Below are 23,677 nucleotides of genomic sequence, written 5' to 3' on the forward strand. Positions count from 1 at the left end.
CACTTTGTTGAACAGAAGAAATTAACACAACATTGTAAATCAGCTATACTTCAATTAAAAAAATAAATAATGGGGGAAGGAGGTATATGGGAAATGTCTGTTCTTTCCACTCAATTTTGTTGTAAACCTATAACTCCTCTAAACAAAGTCTTTACAAGAAAAACAAATGGGCCAAGTACTTAAGTAGACATTTCTTCCAAAAAGATATACAAATGGCTCAAGAACAGATGCTCAGCATCATTAATCATTAGAGAAATACAAATCAAAACCACAGTAAGATTCTACTCTATACCCATTAGGATGAGAACTGTTAAGAAAAAAGTAATAAAAATTTATAAGTGTTAGTGACGCTGTAGAGAAACTGGAATGCGTGTGCACTGCTAGTGGGAATGTGAAACGGTGCAGCCTCTTTGTAAAACATATGGCAGTTCCTCAAAAACTTAAACATAAAATTACCATGTGATCCATAAATTTCACTTGTAGGAATTTCAATTCCCAAAGAATTGAAAGCAGGGACTTGAACACATATTTGTACAACCATGTTCACAGCAGCAGTACTCACATTAGCCCAAGGGTAGAAACAACCCAAATGCCCAACAGTGGGTGAACAGATATACAAAATGTAGTATATACATAAGATGGAATATTATTCAGCCTTAAAAAGAAACAAAATTTTGATACATGCTATAGCATGGATAAATCGTGAAAACAGTATGCTAAGGGAAATAAACCAAACCCAAAAGGATAAATATTGTATAATCCACTTATATGAGGTACTCAGAAAAATCTAGTTCATAGAGACAGTAAGTAGAGTAGTAATTATCAGGGTAATCTGGGGGTGGAGAGAATGAAGAGGTAATTTTTAAAAGATAACTCTTAAAAGAGACAAATAAAAAGCAAACATACTTTAACAGGTAGCCATATGAAAATCTCTGTGATTTTATTTGTTTATGTCAGAGGCCATATTCCCTAAATCACCAAGTTGCCCTTTCATGAGGGGCTAGCTACAAGGTTTTTTAAAATATGTAGAAGCCTCAGCAGAAACATTTCTCTTCTTTTGATTTACTGGGATACCGCCATGTATTAATGAATTCTACAACTGATCATGTTTAGCTGTTTTGCACTGATGATCACGCATCACAGATTTAGGACCTTTGTAGTATGTGTTACATGCATTTCTTTGCACTAAAATTCCCTTTGTTTTTATTTTACTGTTCGACTATGGCTTTTTTGTTATGTGGTCTTTTAAAACACATTTTCTTTTTATTGAAAGTATACTTTGTAAATGTGCACTCATTTCTCTTCGGCCTAACCTCCACCCTCTTGCTCAATTCATTTCAAAAAAGAATGTGGAATAAACTGTCCAGTATTTTTCCATTTATCCTCATACTCTCTATAATGCCTTGCACATAGGACATAGAGAACAAATAAATATCACATTGATTGTGAGGATTACAATAAAGGTGCTGATTGGTCAGAGAAACATGTCTAAACGGAGGTACTGTATTCTCTAGACACCAAAGTTTACTATACCAAATAATGTTATAAAAATGATGACAGCTGGCCTTTTGACTGTTAATTGTTAGGTCCTAAACACTTCCAAACACTAGAAGTGTCACACTTCTAAAGGAAAAATGCGTTTGTCTGTTATTTAGATAGTAAGGTTAATATTGTTTTAATAATTATCACTATAAGACATCTGCAATAATAATGATGCAAATATTTCAAACTTAAGCTGACTGAAATTTCAGACAAAATTAGAGAAAAAAACCTAATACCCCTTTTATGGCTTCCTCATTCAAAATTTTATACACATGTAAGAAGTATAAACTTTTCTCAGTTCTTTAGAACTTTGTATAAGGTTTCCTCAAAGCCATGAGAGTTAATGAAATTTTGGACAGACAGATTAAAGAAATGGCATGACCAACCAGAACTGCCCTTTTAATGATGAATTCCTTCAGCACTGAATTATACGTATGTTCCATAAATCTGATGATCTTAAGGAGACATTCATTTTAAATGTAATTATTTGATAAAATTAGAAATAAAATATTAATACGCATCTCAAAGATATTTCTATTTTATTATACATTTTTAAAATGTTCTCTGTTACCATATACTTGAAGGTAAAAAATATTCAAAATCAAAAATATTCTTTGGAACACAATATTTTAAAGGTCAGTAACTATAGTAAAACCTGCGTGGCTTCTAGCATTTCCCCAAAACTGTTTAATACTTTTCTAGCACAGGAAGTACCTTTAGTATGGATTCTTCCAGAAAAACATTCTTATCTTTACTCCTTTTGCAAAGTTCAATTCTAATATTATCTTACTAATTATATTTCACCCAATCTCACATATATCTCAATTAGTGAAATTGTGAAAAATGTGAAGAAATTTGTATCTTATAATTAGAATCCCTAGAATCTTTAATTTAAAAAGAATCTCACAATAATAACCACCATTATATGATAATAATATAATAGTGATTTAGGTGTTAACCATAAAGCTTTCACAATGTAATATACAATTGATATAAATTTATGTTATTTTTAAATCAAATCCTAAAATCTAATCCTAATCTTAAAACCTAATTTAAATCCTAGTTTAAGCAGCGGAGAAAGGGCTTAAATTACACAGTGGGCTAATTTAGTAATTTTTAATTATTTAACTTATTTATAAGTTAAATCGACTTCTCAGACATTTTGAATTACTTTATATTATTAAAACATCTAAATTAAGATTATAAGACTAAAAAGCCTAACTAGAGTAAACACACAGTTGCAATACTGGAATCAAACAGAACAGCTTAGGTTCTTTCGGAGGAGAATAAACTACTCGGATGTTATCAAACTACACACCGATGCTACCTCCTTTCCAAAAGGAGAATTAAATATAATAGAAAACTTCAGTTTGTATAGTGGTCAATTGGAAGAAATTCCAAGGTGAGTCACAAAGAGCTCCTGCATTAAGTAGCATAGGATTTATTCAGTGGAAATGCTGCTATTACCTATGATGATATAAATTACACACAAGGCGGTAATGTGGTAGGTTGAAAAATTTCGGGGCTTTGAAGCAAAAGAGAACTGGCTTTAAGATCCAGCTCTGTACTTTGTCAATTGGGCAGTTGAAACATCATTTAAACTCTGTGTCTTAGATTTCATTATGCATGGGGGAGAGGGAGCATCTATTTCTTCTTTGGAGGGCTTTCATAAAGATCAGAAGTAATTTCATACTCCTGGGAATCTTGCAGGTTAGCCAGGGGAAGTCAATACTGGACAGAACAAATTGAACCCCGGAGGGCCATAGGTTTGGGAGGAATCAAGAAAACTTTTATGGAGAAATTTTATTTTTTAGAAGGGTGTTGATTGATAGCTTTTGTTAGAAAAGCAGTTGAACATTTCTTGTGTGAAGAATCAGAGAAAGGCAATGACCTGCTATAAGCAAGGTGGGTGGAGGGTTGGTATAATTAGGGAATATGAAAAATGTGTGTAAACTGGAGCAAAGGACACAGTGGATCTGCCTCCTCCTCACGAGCCCCTCCCTCTGCCTCTACACATCTCTCACCTGGAGCATCGTCCTAGCAGCTTAACTCTTCTTCTTTCCACCATTTGCCTCCTTTCAATGTATTTTCAACACAGAAGTTAGAGTAATACTGTTAAATTTAAAATCAGAAGCCAGATAGGAAAAGACAAATACTGCATGCTCTCATTTATAGGTGGAATCTAAAGAAGTCGGACTCATAAAAGCAGGAGAAAGGTGGCTGTCCAGGGCTTGGGGTAGGGAAATGAGATGTGGATCCAATGGTACAAAGTATCAGTTATGCAGGATGAATAAGTTCTGAAAATCTAACATACACCATGGTAACTATATTGTATACTTAAAATTTGCCAAGAGAGTTGACCTTAAGTGTTCTCACCACATGCAAACTATGTGAGGTGATGGAGACGTTAATTAACTGGATTGTGTTGATCTTTTCACAGTGTATTACGTATATCAAAATACCATGTGTACATCTTAAATGTATATAACTTTTGTCAATTACACCTCAATAAAGGTAGAAAAATTAGTCTAATTCAGATCAGGCCACTTTCCTGTTCAAAACCCCCTAGCAGCTTCTCGTATCATTCAGAGTAAATACCAAATTCCTCACGATGAGCTAAAAGGCCTCACAAGAAATGGAAGTCCTGACTTACTTGACTTTATTCCTATTCCCTACACTGCGTCCAGTTCCATCAGTTTTTATTGAACTTGCTAAACATACTTCCTTCACAGGGTCTCTGTTCTTGACAGAATGCCTAGAATTCTCTATTCCCAATAGACACATGGTTGATTCAGTCAATTCCTTTCATTGTAATTTAAGTAAGTGAGCTTCCCCCACCCCCGCCCCGACACTTTAAGTAAAGATTGTTACCAACCAGGTTCTTCTTGCCCAACAGGCAGCAGCAAAACCCTGAGATGCCGAGACCTTCAGCAGAGAGGGCTCATTCACACAGCAGCCAAGCAAGGAGACAGAAGAACACATCTCAAATCCGCCTCCCTGAGGGCAAGGGGCTCGGGGTACTGACGGCATGAGGAATGAAGAAGCAGCGGTCCAAGGTGCAGGGAGCATGGGGAGGGTGGGGAAAAGTGATTGGAAAAAGGTGTGGTTATCATAGTTCTGCGCAGGCATAACTAAGCTACAGGCCTCTGCACGTTCAAAAGGTCACCCAGGGGACACTCGCACATGCGCATGGAGGGTCAGTGGTCCTATCCAGTTTTAACCAGCTCAGCTCCAACTAAACAGCTGACTCTAAGTTTCTGGAAAACAACTCGGGCAAACATCTTACTGTTTAGGCCATGCGCCACTTGGAGGACATGCAAGTCTTAAAAATGACCTTATTTTGTGAAGGTAGGTGAAATGGATTTGTCTCATTACCCATGTTTCAAGAGTCCCTTCTTTATCACTTACTTTCTCCAAATTTATTTTGTCTTTAGTATTTATTTCAGTCTAAAATACTCATAGTTCTCTATGATTTATTCTGTTTATTACCTTTCTCTCCTGTAGAATAGAAATGTCTGGCATACTGTAGCATTCAATATATAAATATTTTCAAGTGACCAAATGAACGAACCATAGGGAAGATTAGATAAGTTAAAGCCATAAAACCGCTAAATTTTCTCTGCAAAGACAAATGATCACATGAATGAACTTGTACCTATATGGAAATAAATTAATTTCTTCAGTTTATTAAAAGAAAATCTTTTATCATATGACTACAAGATGTCTGATACTGTGTCAGACTCTGGCCTCACTCCTTTCCTCGATTAGTTTATGAATACAGAGAAATGTATTTACTTAAGTGAACTTCCAATCTAGAGACATAAAACTTTAAAAACAAAATATATTTATTGCCGGAATCACATTTTGAAGAATTTTGTGCCGTTGGGATGACAAATGAGTGTTAAAATGACATGATTCAACTTTGGAAAATAAAGTATTCTCTCTCTCTCTTTCCTTCTCTTACAACAAGTATCACCCACTCTTCCATTTAAGAAAAAGTTAAGATGTTCACAACACTTAAAGGTATGAAGAAACACACCTAATAATAACAAAATATATCTTGTTTAATGAACAATAACACAAGTTACTGGTCAACTAATTTAATCCAAAATATAAGTAAATATTTTAAGTTACTTGGAATGAATTTTTAAAAAAGTATAATTATAAACGATTAACAGGATTATAAATGAATAGCATTCTAATTTACATAAAAAATGCAGACAGGCACTTATTATAATCATACTCCGATTCATACCTGCAAATTTAGGTTATACATAGTACATAGCAAATTGGATAAACACATTTATTCGTGTTAAAAAAAAAGTAGTGCCAAACACCAAGACAGCCTGCACAAAAGTACTCTGGAAATATCCTAAAGGAAAGAAATAATTTCTTTTCTACCTCTTTGAGTGTAGGTAATGGCGTGGGGAGGGGAGTCAGGGGTCTGCACGGACAAGCACCATGATGGAGCTGGCTCAGTGATGGTGTGCTGACATACTAGAAACTTCCATTTTATTTTTTATTTCATAAACTAGGAAAACAGAATTTTTTCACAGTAATAAAACACAGATATGAAATGGAAATCAAAATCTATACATTTTAAAAATAGATTGAGTGTTCATGTGAATTTTCCAAATGGAATAGAACTGAACTGGACACAAGAAATATTGTTTTATCGTTTGCCGTTAAAGGCAATCCATTGGAAATATTTGAGAGACATTTATCGAAGAGATTGAAATACCATTGTTTGAAAATTTCAATGTATTTTCACAATTAATTAGTAATTAAACAATTATTGGTCAACTAATTTATGTGACAAATATTGTGGCTAGGCATTGTGTAAGAAAAAGAGAAATTAACAAGATTTATATAAATCCTGATCATATGGAACTTACACTCATGTCTTTGTGCTCTGGGAATTTCTATTAAGAAACAGAGATATTCTGATACACTCACAACATACCACAATATTTACTAACAATGTTGTTGAAAATTATTCAGATACATTAATTCATTAACAAACATTATCAAAGATACAAGAAAATGGTGATCTAAATGAAAGGTATTCACAGTTTTAAGAAGGTTAGGTTTTGAGATAAAAAAATCAAAATGCTTTTTAAAAATTGAAAACTTAAAAAAATCTAAAAGAAAAAAAGTATAAATTAACACAATGTTTATAGAGGAAAATATAAAGAATATGAAACATAGACAAAAAAAGAATGGTTAAGAACAAGGTTCTTAATGGCATACATCATTAACTACATGCTGACCATGGGTTAACACTATTTTATTCATTATGTAAATATATCTGTAAGTTGAGGGTAGATATGAGAATGACAGATTTTTACTTTTTGTTGTATCCCCTAACACATTTAAGAAAGGACGTTCTGTTGCAGTATAGAAAAATTAACATAAGTGGAAGGCAAAATCATATATAAAGACTACATTGCTCCAATTTTAAACATTAAGCAATTAATATATTCCATATTATTATTTTAATTATGGTGGGACTATTATATTACAAAAACATAGGAAAAATTTTTCTACATAAAGAAAATTAATTTCAAGAGTTTTTTTTTTTACGTTGAGACAATTAGCCAATGCTTATATGGTATAAGAAAGGGCACAGTTATATGGACTTGCTATAAACAAAGGAGTAAAACAATTTGAAAGAAATAATACTTAAAACCCAGAAAACTGTTTTGACATTCTTCTAGTATTTAGGAAATTTGAATGAAAATAATACCCAACTTTAACATTTCATTTCTATTAAAAAATGAGAGTAACTTTTAAAATTATGTTTTCTTTATTCATTGTAACCAACATCTCCCCTAAAAAAGAATTAACAAAGGTATAAACAGTGAGTTATGCTATAAGTCACATAAAATCACATATAGAAAAAAAGAACAATGAGTGAGAATAAGATTTACATTATGCATAAAATTAAATTTTATACTTCTGAAAAAAGGTCTCCCACTATGATTCATTTCTAGATGGAGTGATTAGAAACTATGTTCTACTCCTTCCTTTCTTTTAAATTAATTAATTAAACAAATAAATAAAAAATATAAACATAGTATATATGTGAAATCACATATATAAACATATGTGATAGTTATACTGGCATATGCTTATTTATATGTTAAGTCATTTTTTTAAAGACTCAGGAAAAGTATTATTCACAAACCTTTGTTGTATGAAAACTTTTCTCAATTATCACCATGTCTACATTCAAGCAATGTAGGAGAGAGAAATACTTGAAGAAACTAACCATTAATCCAATGTTACTAGGGGTTCTTACAAATAACAGAATCCATCTGGCTACTTAATCTTAAAAAAATCACTAAAAGACAGTAGGTGATTTCACAGAGTCAACAGCAGCAAACACTTAACAAGAATCATAGTAAAACTAACATTAGGGTGCTTCCCCTTTCTCATATGTAAGTAAAATTTGATATCTCTCAAAGCCTCTTTTATTCATGCTGTTCATAGCCAATTCAAGAAAAGTGGCCAATGAAATACACTACCTGAAGTTCTGACCAATGAGAGGACGTTCATGCATTACTGAGCTTCAAGGATGCCCTTGGGCTCAGCTGTAATACTGTAAAAATCAGTGTGTTGACATGTGGTGCAAAACTTTCTGTAATACAGACTCATTTTAAACAATTATTTATAAATTTAATAGTTATATGTAACTCTTCACATGGGAATATTAAGATCCATAGGAAGTGTGTTTTCAGGGACTGCTTCAGTTTAATTCCAAGTGATAATGAAGTGCTTCTGGATATAACACCCAGTTTTCATATGGATGTCAGGTCACAGCGTAAATGGTGCCCAGACATGAGAATTTCAGCCTCTAAGACGTAGGCAAATCAGTATCGTTTCTAATATAAGAACAGTTATTTGCTAAATAATTTGTTCTAAAACTTTATCTATTATCAGGCTGGCACTATCTGGAATTATGTTCATCTTCAGATGAAGAAAACCCAAATAACACTGGCTTATATGTGACTGTGGATGCAGATTTCACTTTCAGAAATGGTGGGCTAGCTTGTTTCAGATCAGTCGTCCTTATAAGAAAAACTTTAAAAGTGGGAATAAAAAATAAATTCAATTTGTTTGGAAGCATTGGAGAACTCCCATGGACTTGCAGTGGCAGGATGCTAATGAGAATGAAAGCCAAGAGATAAGAGTTCAACGTACGGTATGACTTTTATTGACTTGGAAGCAATTGCTATGAGAACACAACAGCTAGGAGATTCAAAGTGCTGGAAGGAAAAAAAAAAAAAAACAACCAAACTTGGTTTAAGGGTCCACTACAGAAAGGAGACACAGTAAATACTCCAGGCTTTCCTTTGAAGATTCAAAGGTTCTGGCATAAGAATAACAGCAAGATATAAATAAATAAGGCTTTAAAATAAATGAAACCGAGCTTCAAATAAATTCAATATCTGACTGGATTAAGATAACTCTTCCTTGCAAACTGTTAACCAGAGGCAAAAGTTAATCCTTTCAGATAGAAAATGACATCACCAAAGCTCTGAATTATTTAGAATTTTTCATATATAAGGACTGTCATTAAAACATAAAGTAATATAAAATGACTGTGGGAATACTATAAGTGGAAATTAGGAGGAAAGAGCAAGGTAGAGGAAGATACATAGAAGTTCTAGATATTGGAATTTTTAGACATGAAATTTAAAATTAATTTAATATTACAAGAAATAATAATTTGGTGAATTTTAGCAGTAAATTGGAAATCATATTAATATTACACATAAATATATATTACTCAGTTGAGTGCACACAGACACAGACACACACACAGTTACCAAAAGAGAAATATAAGAATATCTTCATAGCACTAACTGCAACGTAGACAGAGCAAGCACTCATCAACAGTATATCTAAGTAAGTTATGGTGAATTCATATAATGGACTAGGTTATAAATGTTAAAAATGAGAAAAGTATTGTTATATTACACATATGTATGCATATTTTTGAGCAAAGGAAACTAGATTCAAAACAATATCCACTGTACAACTTCATTTTTTAAAGTTCAAAATAGCCCAAAACAAAAGGATGACATGCATTCATTTCTCCACAAATGCTGTGGTACGTATTGCATCAGAGAACCCGACATTGTTATCTTCAGTTTTCCCTTGTGCATAAGCTCCATTCACAGATCATCTTCAGAGCAGAAAACGGCTGCTCCAGACACCATATCCGAGCCTAGTCAATATGAAGGTAGAAAGTAAAGGAGAAAAGACAAAGAAACCTCTTCCCTTCTTCATGGGCCCCTCCTACAATTTGCACATAAACTCACCATTAATCTTTGGCTAAATTTTGTTGCAAGGGAGCTTAGTAATGTAGTTTTTCTTTTATATGGTGATATGCTGACTAAACCAGTGACACTTCCATTTCTATAGAAGACTGAAGACAGAGACAATAAATGGATTTCTTTTTTTTTTTTTGGCGGTACCCGGGCCTCTTACTGTTGTGGCCTCTCCCGTTGCAGAGCACAGGTTCCGGACGCGCAGGCTCAGCGGCCATGGCTCACGGGCCCAGCCGCTCCGCGGCATGTGGGATCTTCCCGGACCGGGGCACGAACCCGTGTCCCCTAGCATCGGCAGGCAGACTCTCAACCACTGCGCCACCAGGGAAGCCCAATAAATGGATATTTTAACACAGTAATCAATTCCTAACACAGTGCATCATTTTGGCCACCAAACATCTGCATATGCCCTTTCCTAGACATATAAAACACTCACCCCTTCTCCAAGGGAATCATTCTCAAATTCCCAGCTATTTACTTCATTCAACTTAAAGTTCAAGAAGTTTGGATGATTATGGGTTCTTTCTATCAGGTGTGTGCCTAGTCCAGCTTAACAAACAGACATATTGCTTACAAATGTAATTAAGGAAAACAAAGAAAATACACAAAAACATAATAAAAGATTCTAAAGGGAAAAGGACCTTGGAAACAAAATTAATTTGCAAAAACTATGATCTCTTTTTTGCAAATAGGAGAATTTCCTAGGGAAATTCAATTTTCCAAAATAACCACATTAAAAACAGAGAGCTTCAACTCATAAATTTTCCTCGGAGATATTAACAATGTTATTAAGAAAGTACCCCAGGAAAGAGTGAAAGGGCAAGATGGTATCACAAAGGAATCTACCAAATCTCAAGGGCTATATTGTCTCAGAGTATCATAAATTATTCCTAAATATAACTTTGATACCTAAACCTGAAAAAGACTGTACAAAAAAAGGAAAAAATTTATACTAATATCACAAATACCGAAACAAAAATGACATATATACTGTAACAAAAAGTACATATACATACACTGTACAAAAATAAATAGAAACTAGTACCACAGTAAGAAAATGATACATTAAGATCAAGCAAAATTTATTCTAGGAATTCAACGTTGTTTCAGTGTTAGAAAATCTATTTATATAACAATGTGATATACTATATTAATACTTAAGGAAAAATCATATAAATATCTCCATAGATGCTGAAAAAGCTTCTGATGAACTTCAATACTCACTTCTAATTAAAAAAGAAAGCACAAGAGAATGAGAAACAATTCTTCCTACGGTGATTATATGCAGTGTATCTTAATCCTAAATACACTAACTTACTTTTGGGGAAAAAACATGGGTATTTCCACTAACATCAGAAACAAGGCAAGGTGTCCATTATCTCCACTATTACTCCATTAAGTAGGAAAACTAATTAGAATATGAATTAGATGACAAGAAATAAAATGATCTCTATGTGTAGATGATCCATTTAGGCATCTGGAAAATCCCAGATACACAATGATAAAATTAACTCAAACAATAAAAGGATTCAATAAAGTAAAGAGGGAAAAATGTGAATTCCCAACCCAAATACTTCAATACAGAGGAGGTTCAAGTAAGAGGATATTCACGCATGACTGAGCCACCAGGCCACCCAAGTTCAGTGGTAAGAACACAGAAGTGCAGGGCGCTGCATTCATTCTAACTTCTTGCAACTTATGAGGGAAAATCAGGACAAAATACATACATCTTTAAAAAATAGTCTGACATAGTCATGTCTAAAAATGTTCTTCACACAGAAAGTTTGTGAAAACTAAATCTGTTTATATGTTAAAATTAGCTGTAAATGCTCAAACAATAATGAAAAAACTAAAAAATTCAATGGACAAACTTTAAATATTCAAGATTGCAATTTTTAATTCAGGGGTTTTATAAGCTTTCTCAGTAGTTAATAGGAAATCAATAGTTTCCATATACATAAATAATAGTAGATATAATGAGAGAAAAAAAATTTAAATATCAGAAAGGAAGAAAAGAAACTAAGAGTAAATTTAACAGAAAGTATGCAAAATTTTACTGTGTGATTAAAATTTTAAAACACTTCTGAATGACGTTAAAGTAGACTTGAACCAGTAGGAAAACATTTCTTATTCTTAGATATGATAATTCAATATAATAGAGGACTCGGTTTCCCCAAATTAATTCATAAATTAAATGTAATCCCAATATAAATGTTAACATACCTTTTAATGGCACTAGAAAATTTGATGTAAACCTTCATATGGATATCTAAACATTCAAGAATAGCCAAGAAAACACACTACACCACACACACACACACACACACACACACAAATAAAAAAAAATCTATGCAAGGTGGCTCCAAATATCAGATAATAAAACATACTGTGAAGCCTCTATAATTAAAAAGTGTGGTACTGACACATGAATATATAGCTAGACCTTTGCAAAAAAAAGAAAGTCCAGAAGTTCCAAGTACACATGGAATTTTACATCACAGTAACAGATTTAGGCAAGAAACAACAATGGATGCTGAAATAGTAGGCAGACATTTGAAGAGTAACAATAGTTACTTTGTCTCAACATATCTCCTCACAATAACTATTAACTAGAAAATGGTATAACAGTAAAGCACTGTGCAGAAATCTGATAGACACCATCTGAACCAAGTGATCAAAGTTAACAGGAATAGTAACAGGACTAATCAGTAACATCCGAATCCAGTTATAAATCACTAAAGATGCAGCATCACTTCCGAGGCATTCCCGCCCAAAGCGCATAACCTGAATGCAATCATGTGGCAGTATTACACAAATTGCACGTGATCTACAAAACAGCTCGCCTGCCCTCCTAGAAAACATAGTCATGAAATACAAAGAATCACCCAGCAAATTTGCCAGATTAAAGAGACATATGAGGCATGATAAATAAATGTAATGCATGATGTTAGATTTGTTTTGCTATAAAGAATATTATTGGACTGGGCCTATACTCAGAGAAAACTATAATTCAGAAAGACACATACACCCCAATGTTCATAGCAGCACTATTTACAATATCCAGGATGTGGAAGCAACCTAAATGTCCATCAACAGAGGAATGGATAAAGAAGATGTGGTACATATATACAATGGAATATTACTCAGCCATAAAAAGGAACGAAACTGGGTCATTTGTAGAGATGTGGATGGACCTAGAGACTGTCATACAGAGTGAAATAAGTCAGAAAGAGAAAAATAAATAACATATATTAACGCATATATGTGGAATCTAGAAAAATGGAATAGATGACCTAATTTGCGAAGCAGAAATAGACGCACAGATATAGAGAACAAACATATGGATACCAAGGGGGAAGGGAGGGGGGAGGAATTGGGAGATTGTGATTGACACATATACACTATTGATATTATGTATAAAATAGATAACTAATGAGAACATACTGTATAGCACAGGGAGCTCTACTTAATGCACTGTGGTGACCTAAATGGAAAGGAAATCCAAAAAGAGGTAATATATGTATATGTATAGCTGATACATCTTGCTGTACAGTAGAAACTAACACAACATTGTAAAGCAACTATACTCCAATAAAAATTAATTTCAAAAAAAAGAATAGTATTGGGTTAATTGATGATGTTTGAATAAAGTCAGTAAATTACATAATAGTATTGGGAAGCCCTCCTTTGTTTTTTTAATGAGAACAAGGAAACCTATCCAGAATTATTTATATGTGATACTTGTTGTAAAGAAGGATGTCAAAATAATTCAAAATCATCACATCAATTAAAAGTGTAACTCTAAAATTAATGGTGGGAAAATATTTTTATCTTATTTCAATAGTTGAGGAATTATGCTCATACATGCACACACAATGCACTTGTACACCTGCATTACTTTTTTTGTCAATCAAGCAACAAGAGTGCTTGTTACCGACACATCACATCATTGAGTGGTCATCAGCATAAGAAGATAAAAGTTCAGGTTTTTTCCTAGAACCTATTAATAGTTATTCCAGTTAACTTTCTGTCACACACACACACACACACACACACACACACATACACACACACACACAAGATGCCTTTTTTTTACCTTTTAATGTACATACATACCTATGATAAAATTTAATTTATAAATTAGGCACAGTAAGAGATTAAACACAATAACTAATAAAAAATAGAAAAAAAATGATAACAATTTAGGTAATAAAAGCTAATTGAATGTGGTCTCTCTCAAAATATCTTATTGTACAAATTTAATGCCTTTTCCATCTTAACTAAGCACTAATCACAGGCACCGTGGTATAAACTTTTGAAGTTTGAAGTGCGACAGTAAAACTAGCACAAATTTCTTTTTCCTTCTCAACAATTTCAGTAACAGAAGGTTTGTTCTTACCTTAGATCTTAGCAACTTCAGCATATGATTTTTTTTCTTTCCTTATTAAATCAAGAACTTTCACCTTTTCACGTAAAGGAAGCACTTCATGGCTTCTCTTTGGCATATCTGAATCGCCAGCATCACTTCTCTTGTGCTTTGGGGCCACTATTAAATAAGGTAAGGGTCACCTGAACGTGAGCACTGCGATACCTTAACAGGCGACCTGATTCCTAAGATAGCTGCCTAGTGACTAACCGGAGGGCGGCTCCTACAGCTGGGCTACTCTGGACAAAAGAGGAGTCAAGTCCAGGGCAGGATGGAGTTTATGTCGTGAGACTTCATCGTGCTACTTGGAACGGTGCACAATTTAAAATTCATGAATTGTTTATTTCTGGAATTATCCATTTAATGTTTTCCAACCACAGTAACTAAATCTGTGGAAAATGAAACTGCAGATGAGGGGAGACTACTGTGTATTTATATTTATATATAACACATTCATATATTTATTTCTTATTTCTACATATATATTTATAATAATAATAGATTTATAGTTTTCAATAAACTTAAATAGATAAATTTAGATGGATGAAACACTGATTCATTTTAGTTTACTAATATTATAAAATATTTAGTAGAGAGAAAATATTAGATAATTGTATTACCTAAGCTAAATCAAATTTGTCTACACATCTTCCATTAAAAGAATAGTGATATTAAAAATACTGTTAAGCAGACACAAAAAAACAGACGTATGCAATTTGTCTTTTACAGAAGAAAGTAATATATACTAGGATGATAGAACTTACCAATTAAAGTAATTATAATGATAGGTGTGATGTGAAAATATATTTGTATATCAATTTGTCATCTACATGTTAAAAATTTGGCATCACTTAAAATAGAAGGCTTTGAAATCAATATAAATTTTAATAATATATTTCATTAAACAAATGTTTTCAATAGACTATTTCTTAAATTTAGGATTTAGAAATTTAAAATAATTTTATTCTAGTATTATATGTATCAACACACTGAAAATAATTTCAACTGTAGCACATGTACAAGGGTTGTAATAGTGAGTCTATCAAGAAAATGAATCAATTTCTAACTACCATTTACTAAATAGGTTGTATTAAGCCAGTTATGTGACATTGTTTTTGTCGTTGTTCTTCGGTTTCTTTGGCTATAAAATGGAAACTATAATACAAAATAAAAGTGATTGTTCTAAGGATTAAATGTAACAATAAACTTGAAGCTCTATGCCCAGAGTCTTACACAGTGTAAGTCCTTAGTATTTGAGAGTTATTATTAACATAATGATTTTTAAAATGACATTCTCAAAACCAAGTAAATCTAAGTGTAAAATGGGCCAGAGCAGCAGTTATTTTAGCCTTGAAATGGGCCAATATAGTAATCTTGCTACATCACTTTCCTAGATACGTCATTAAGGCCATCAGTTATTCCTAAAATGTTACCTAAGGATAGAACACCTTTATTTTTCACCATTCTGGTGATGTCCCTTTTTGATAAAATGGAATTCCCAGCATTATATATTGAAATAGGAGTGTCTCAGATTTACATCTGTAATATCAAGATAAAATTACCTATACATACAGCATTTTCTTCCTGGATTATTAGGATTGGATAGAAGGATTCAGAGCATTGACTGGTTTCAGTGACTTGATTATAATCAAAGAAGATCTAATCTGCATGGAAGATTACACACGTATCATTTGAACTGCACCACATAAGGATTATAAAATGACCCCGTGTTCTCAGTCTGTAGCCCAGTCTCCTACCTAGAATGGGATGAAAGAGAAAAACTGACAAGAGAACTGTGCATTCTCATGCACTGTTGGTCATGAGACGAACAATATATCTTCTCTGAACTACAGAGTGGTACTTTCCAGAAAAAGACTAAAGAAATTCGAAGGGAAAAAGTTTGAGACGGTGTTGTTTTCTTCTGACTGGGAGGCTTGTTTTACTCTCAAGTATTTTCAAGGATCATATCAGGATCAGGATGGGAAAGAGAGGGAGAGACCAGGTTACCAGCTAATCTTTAATTTTCATGATACACTGTTTTTATCTCTCTTCTTTAGGTACAGAGATAGGGAAAAAAATCACATTAGAAGTCTTTGCTGGGAATTAAGTGAATGCAATTGGCTAGAGTATCCCATGGTTTTAACTTCTTAGAAAATTGTGTTGGGTGACTCTTGCAAGAACCTATGAATCCTAGCCAGTGAGGAACAGAGATCATAGTCTCTGCAAATAAACTTAACTCTTCAAGATTAATACTATATATATATATATATATATATATATATATATATATAATTAAATACATATGATTAAAGTTTTAAGTAATTTTCTCATTAACAGATGACTGCATACTTAATTCAATGACAGTTGTGGATAACTGGAATGGCTAGCATGACCAAATTGACTATGCCCTCTTTGCTGGTTCTGTGAATGTAGCCTTGGCTTAAGTTCTAAGAGAGAATGGAATAAATTCCCCTGGCAAATATGTTCAAACTAATTGTTTTTCTTAACTACAATCTTGGTTACATTGTTTCAATACCGTTTGCCTCATTTTCTTGGAAAATAAAGGCAACAACTTCCACACAATGTTGATGTGAATACTGAATGAGAAAAATATTTGCGAAGGACATACGGGGTCTTCAGTATTTGTTTTCCCCATTTCCTGTCCTTTCCTCTCAAAACAGAAATGGCATAACTCTTGAGGCAGAAAGCATTTTTGACATGGCTATAAATATTTATATTTTTTCTCCATTACCATTTCATTACAAAATAATTATTGGGCAAATTTCACACAAACACTTGGGGATGCAATGATGAACAAAACCTACTAGGGCTCACGGTCATGGAGATTATATATGAAACACTCTGAAAACTTTTTCATGTATACTTTTATCTTTATAATTGATATGGTTGGATTTCTTCTCCTTCTAATACAACATCCCTATTCCCAGAAAAGCTATACGTCATGTAACTAAACTCAAGTGGGGTTTTACACGTTTTGATCTTTTAAGCCACTTTTGAATTAATATCATTCATCAGTAGTATCAAATACAGACCTGAAATATATGAAGATTACAGGCCTAAATGCTAAATTTTGATCTCTAATCGGAAAGATATGTTAAACATAAAATAGTGAAGTAAATCGTTTTGAATATATTCTGGAGATTAGAAAGATTAGGTAATGCTTCTGAGGTTAATTGTATATTTAACTCATTAAATTATCTTAAATTCTCTTTTTCATATAGAACCCTTGATAAATTGATTACCTAAAGATGTTTGATGCTGGTCAAAGTATTTCGAGGCAAATAAACAAGTAACTATAACAATAATTTATGTTGTTTCCTTTGTAACTCTATTCAAATGGTAAAATAGAGTGTAATTAAATTCGATGTGGTCTACCCATTTTACATTTATACATATAGATTGCGCTTGTCAGCTTTGGAATGCCTGGGATGGAACATGATTTGCAGGGTTAATAACTCCACCACTCAGCAAACAATAGGCCTCCTAAAATTGTACTTGTGTTCACAGTAAACAATTCTTAATTATATATTTGGCACGGAGAACAAATGAATTGTTCTTAGAAATGAAATGAATTATAAATTATTAAGTCTACATTTCAGGTAACAGTTTCCATAAGATGATATGAATGTCAAAGGATGCTAAAGCTCCTTGATAATAAAATGTAATTAATATACGAAGGAAAGGGAAAGAGTGTATGTGTGTGTGTGTGTGTGTGTGTGTATGTATATGTAATCAAGAAAGAGAAAGAAAAAAATGTATTTTGGATCATGTATCTACCTAAATAATTCTACCTTAATGTTACATTTTAAAAAAGGAATAATATAACTATTTTATATGGAATTACATTTATTTGAAATTATATATATAAGACATATTTTATGAAATTTTATAAATCACACCTTAATTTTGGTTAACTCATAAAATGTAAGAAATTTATTATATCCTTGTTCAGCATTCAAATTACATTTTAAACTTCCTTACTTTATTTCAACAGCTTTCACATGACCACAGAATAAATAGCATCAATTTAAATCTGCCTTAATTTTAATGTTATCATTTGTTCATTATTATTATATAAGTTAAGAAAAGTAGGGCTGTGTCTGTTTTATGACCTGCTGGATCATCACCATTTACAACAGTGCCTGTAACAAATAAATACCTGTTGGGTGACTGAATGAAAAAAAGGTAATCAACGTGACTTTTTTGTATCTTCATACCTACCTTATTGTCATGAAATCCAGCGGAGAGCTATGAAGAACAGTTTTGGGAGTTGGTAAAGCTCTACTCATATCTGTGGCTGCAGGGACTGTGAATTGCCTGCTAGTCCACACTGAATTTTTAGCAAAATACTAAAAAGTTTCAGTGAATTCTTCTTAGCAGTTGAGAATCCCCCAGCATTGCTGCATATTCCCTGGCACAGGTGCTCCCATGTCCTTATCCCATTATTTTGAGTTGCCTCGCTCTATCACCTTTTATGCTATCTGGTTGTCCTGGGACTTCAACTTTCTGACGAGTTCAAAGAAGTTGTTTTTGTTTGGTTTTTCTTTTCTTTTCATTTAACAGCTTTTTCTTCTTGTCAAATTGAAGCGACTCTCTTTACAGTTTTGTACATCTTAGGCATAAGCAGAACACTGAACAGTCTCTGTTACTTTAAGCTGACATTTTTGCTAGTCAACTTTCTATTTATTACTTGAGATGTAGTTCAAGATTGGATTATGACTAAATTAGAGGAGAAAGAGCATCTAGGGAAGAAGAGAATGACTGTTGGTCATCAAATACTTCCTTTGGGGGAGAGGAGTGAAATCGTGCATGTAAGAGGAATTTTTCATTATTTTGTTATAAGCACATTATTTTTGTCCTTTTGAGTGCGAGGATGTATTTCAATACTAAGTACCCCAAAGGGTGGGCTGTGGCATTTGTGGCCAATTGGAACGCAGCCTCTATTTTCGCTTGATTTGGTGTCCATTTGTGAACTGTGAAGGTGAAAAGGTACAAATGAAAATTTCAGGAGCTTCTTGCAGCTAAGATTCTGTAAGTGAATTATTTCAACTGAAAACACTTAATGACATTTGCGAAGTACAAGTGAGTGGAAATATTTTCTTATTTTTGGAGACATGGGAGATTAGAAACTGGCCAGTTTCAGTGTTGCAGTGCTGAGTCACCAGGTTTTTTGGATATGGAAAAGCAGTTTCAGTGATAGTGGAAGTGGAAAAATATCTGTCATCTCTGCTATGAAGATGTCATTTGGAACTCGGCAATCTAGCTGTGGCCACCTGACTCCAGATCATTCAGAGAGGTGGTTTTAAAACCCCATAATTCATAATCATCTAATTCCTGGATTAAATCATTTTCTGCTGGAATATACAGAATGAGTTCTGATTTCTTTACAGCATCCTAAATGACCAAAAGCTCAGCAGGTTTTACAGAAAAGAATACAAAAAGTAGTAAAACGTATGAACAAAGTCATTATTTTTAAAACACATTTGAGTGATCTTAACAAGATGGCAGAATAGGAAGGAAGCTCCAGGCACTCATTCCTGATTCCAGGGAATCGCCAATTTAACAATATGCAGACAATGTCATCATTGTGAGAACTCCAGAATGCACTGAAGAGGTTGCAGAGCCTCTTAGCAGGTGAGTGCGAGGCAAGGAGAGGTACAATAAAGCAGGTGGGAAGATTCACAGCATGTTACTCACGCGGGTCCCCCATCCCCAGCACCACACACTGTGATCAGGAGAAAACTCACAACTCACAGCTTCTTCCTTAGGAGAAAAAGGTACTATGTATCTAACGTTCAGGATTTTGTGGCAGAGCTACCCCAGAGGCTGGTTTCCATCTCATCCGACTTGGAGTAAGGTAAGTACCACCACAAGTAACAACGTAGAAGAGACTGTAGCACTGCAGACAGACACCAGGAGGAAGAAATTATGGACCTCAGAGAAGAAACAGGCAAACCCTTTTTAACTGGGCAATTATAAATGGACCCAGAGATGATATATCCCCAGTAGGTTTCAGAGGTCCCCAGAATCTCTATCTGGACTGATTGGTGAAAGTCTTTACCTGTACAAAGTCAGTCTATCGAGACAGGAAAGGGCGGCTTGTTTTTTAAGACTATTTAAAAAGCAGTTTGGGGTGTACGATAGAATATAGGGGAAGGCACAGAGATTTCCCATATATCCCTAACCCCACACACGTATATAGCTCCTCCCCACCATCACCAAGGTGTTACACATTCGTTACAATGACGAATCTACACTGACACATCATCATCACCTAGAGTCCATCGTTTACACTAGGGTTTGCTCTTGGTGTTGTATATTCTATGGGTTTGGGAAAACGTATAATGACGTATATCCATCAACATGGTTTCATACAGAGTATCTGCACTGGCCTAAAAATCCTCTATGTTCTGCCTATTTAGCCTTCCTGATCCCCTTCCCCACCAAATGCCTGGAAACTTCTCATTTTTTTTTACTATCGTACAGTATGTAGCTTTTTCTCATTGGCTTCTTTCACTTAGTAATACACATTTAAGGTTCTTCCACAACCTTTCATGGCTTCAGAGTTTATTTCTTTTTAGTGATGATTAATATTCCATCATCTGGATTCACCAGAGTTTATTTATCCATTCACATACTGAAGGACATTCCAGGTTTTGGCAATTGTGAATAAAGCTGCTATAAATATCTGTGTGTAGGTTTTTGTGTGGATGTGATTTATCAATTTATCTGGGTACATACAGAGAAGTGTGATTACTAGATTGAATGGTAAGAGTATGTTTAGTTTTGTAAGAAACAGTCAAGCTGTCTTCGAAAGTGGCTACACCATTTTGTGTTCCCACCACCAACAAACGAGAGCTCTTGTTGTGCCACGTCCCCACTGGCATTTGGTGTTGTCAGTGTTGACCATTCTAATAGGTGTGGACTGGTATCTTATTGTTGTTTCTATGGGCATCTCTCCAATGACATAAGACAAGGAGCGTCTTTTCATATGTTTCTTTACCATCTGTATATCTTCTTCAGTATGGTGTCTGTTAAAGACTGGCTCATTTTTTGTTTGTTTGTTTTTTGCGGTACACGGGCCTCTCACTGCTGTGGCCTCTCCCCCTGCGGAGCACAGGCTCCGGATGCGCAGGCTCAGCGGCCATGGCCCACAGGCCCAGCCGCTCCGCGGCATGTGGGATCCTCCCAGACTGGGGCACGAACCCGTGTCCCCTGCATCAGCAGGCGGACTCCCAACCACTGCACCACCAGGGAAGCCCAGACTGGCTCATTTTTAATTGGGTTTTTTTTGTCTTCTTGTTGAGTTTTAAATGTTCTTTATATATTTTGGGTAGTGTTTCTTCTGCAATTTTTTTCTCCCAATCTGTGGCTTATCCTCTCTAGCTCGTGACATTGCCTTTTGGAGAGCAGAAAATTTTAATTTTAATAAAGTCAAGCTCATCAATTTTTTTCATGGATCATGACTGTGGTGTTGTATCTGAAATGTCTTCGCCATACTCAAGGTCATTTAGGTTTCCTCCTACGTTATTTTCTAGGAGTATTATAGCTTTGTATTTTACATTTAGGTCTATAAACCACTCTGTGTTAATTTTTATGAAGCATATGAAGTCTGACTCTAGATTCATTTTTTGGCACGTGGCTGTCCAGTTGTTCCAGCAACATTTGTTTCAAAGACTATTTTTGCTCCATTGTATTGCCTTTGTTCCTTTGTCAGGGATCAGTTGTCTACATTTACATGGGTCTGTTCCTGGGCTCTCTATCTGTATCTTTGATCTATCTGTCTACACCATCTTGATTACTGTATCTTTATAGTAAGTCTTGGAGTCAGTTAGTCTCAGCCCTCCAACTTTGTTCTTCTCCTTCAATACTGTATTGGTTATGCAGGGATATATGAAAATTATAAATATGTATGTATCTAATATCAGAACTCCCAAATATATTAAGCAAACACTGACAGTTCTGAATGAAGAAATAAACAGCAACATAATAATAGTAGAATACTTCAATATCCCAATTTCAATAATGGATAGACCAGTAAGATAGAAAAATCAATAAAGACACAGAGGACTTGAACAACACTATAGACCAAGTGATCTAACAGACATATACAGGATACTCCACCAAACAAAAATAGAATACAAGTTCACCTCAAGCACACACAGAACATTCTCCAGGATAGACCACATGAAAGGCTACAAAAAAATTCTTAACAAATTTGAGAAGATTGAACTCACACAAAGTATCTTTTCCAACCACAATGGAAATAAACTAGAAATCTAGCAGAAGTGAAGCTGAAAAATTCACAAATGTGTTGAAATTAAACAATATACTCAAACAATCAATGATCAAAGAAGAAATGACAAGGTTGTTTAGAAAATACACAAAAACCAATGAAAATATAATGCACCAAATTTATGTGATGCAGCAAAGGCAGTAATAAGATGGAAGCTTATAGGTGTAAACTTTACAACAGTATCAAAAAGAGTAAAATATTCTGGAATAAATATAAGCAAGAAGGTGAAAAGACATGTATACTGAAAACTATAAAACAATCCTAAGAGAAATTAAAGGCACAAATAAATGGTAAAACATTACATGTTCAAGGATCGGAAGACTTACCATTATTAAAATGTCTGCAACACCCAAAGCAATCTACAGATTCAATGCAAACCTATCAAAATCCCATGACATTTTTTGCAGAAATAGGAAAAAAATTCTAAAATTCATATGGAATTTCAAAAGAACCTGAATAGCCAAAATACTCTTTAAAAGGAAGAACGAAGTTAGAAGCCTCATACTTCTTGATTTCAAAACATATTACAAAGCTATGGTGATTAAAACAGTGTGACAGTTGTATAAAGAAAGACTCATAGACCAATGGAAAAGAACAGAGAGCCTAGAAATAAACACTACATATGTGGTCAAATGATCTTTGACAAAGGTGCCAATACCAACCACACAACGGGAAAAGGAGAGTCTCTTTAACAAATGATGTTGGGAAAACTGGATATACCCATTCAAAAGCATGAGTTGGACCCTTACCTTTCACCACATACAAAAATTAACTCAAAATGGATTAAAGACTTAAACATAAGGCCTAAAACCATAAAGCTCCTAGAAGAAAACACAGGGATAAAGCTTCATGACATATGAGTTGATAATGATTTCTTGGCTACGACACCAAAAGAATAGGCAACAAAAGCAAAAATACACAAATAGGACTACCAAAAAACTCCAAAACTTCTGTGCATCAAAAACCACAACCAACAGAGTGAAAAGGCAATGGAGGGAGATATTTGCAAATCATATATCTGATAAGGAATTAATATCCCAAATATATAAAGAACTC

Source organism: Neophocaena asiaeorientalis, unplaced genomic scaffold, assembly GCF_003031525.2.
Source record: "Neophocaena asiaeorientalis asiaeorientalis breed wild unplaced genomic scaffold, Neophocaena_asiaeorientalis_V1.1 scaffold267, whole genome shotgun sequence".
Classification (NCBI taxonomy): domain Eukaryota; kingdom Metazoa; phylum Chordata; class Mammalia; order Artiodactyla; family Phocoenidae; genus Neophocaena; species Neophocaena asiaeorientalis.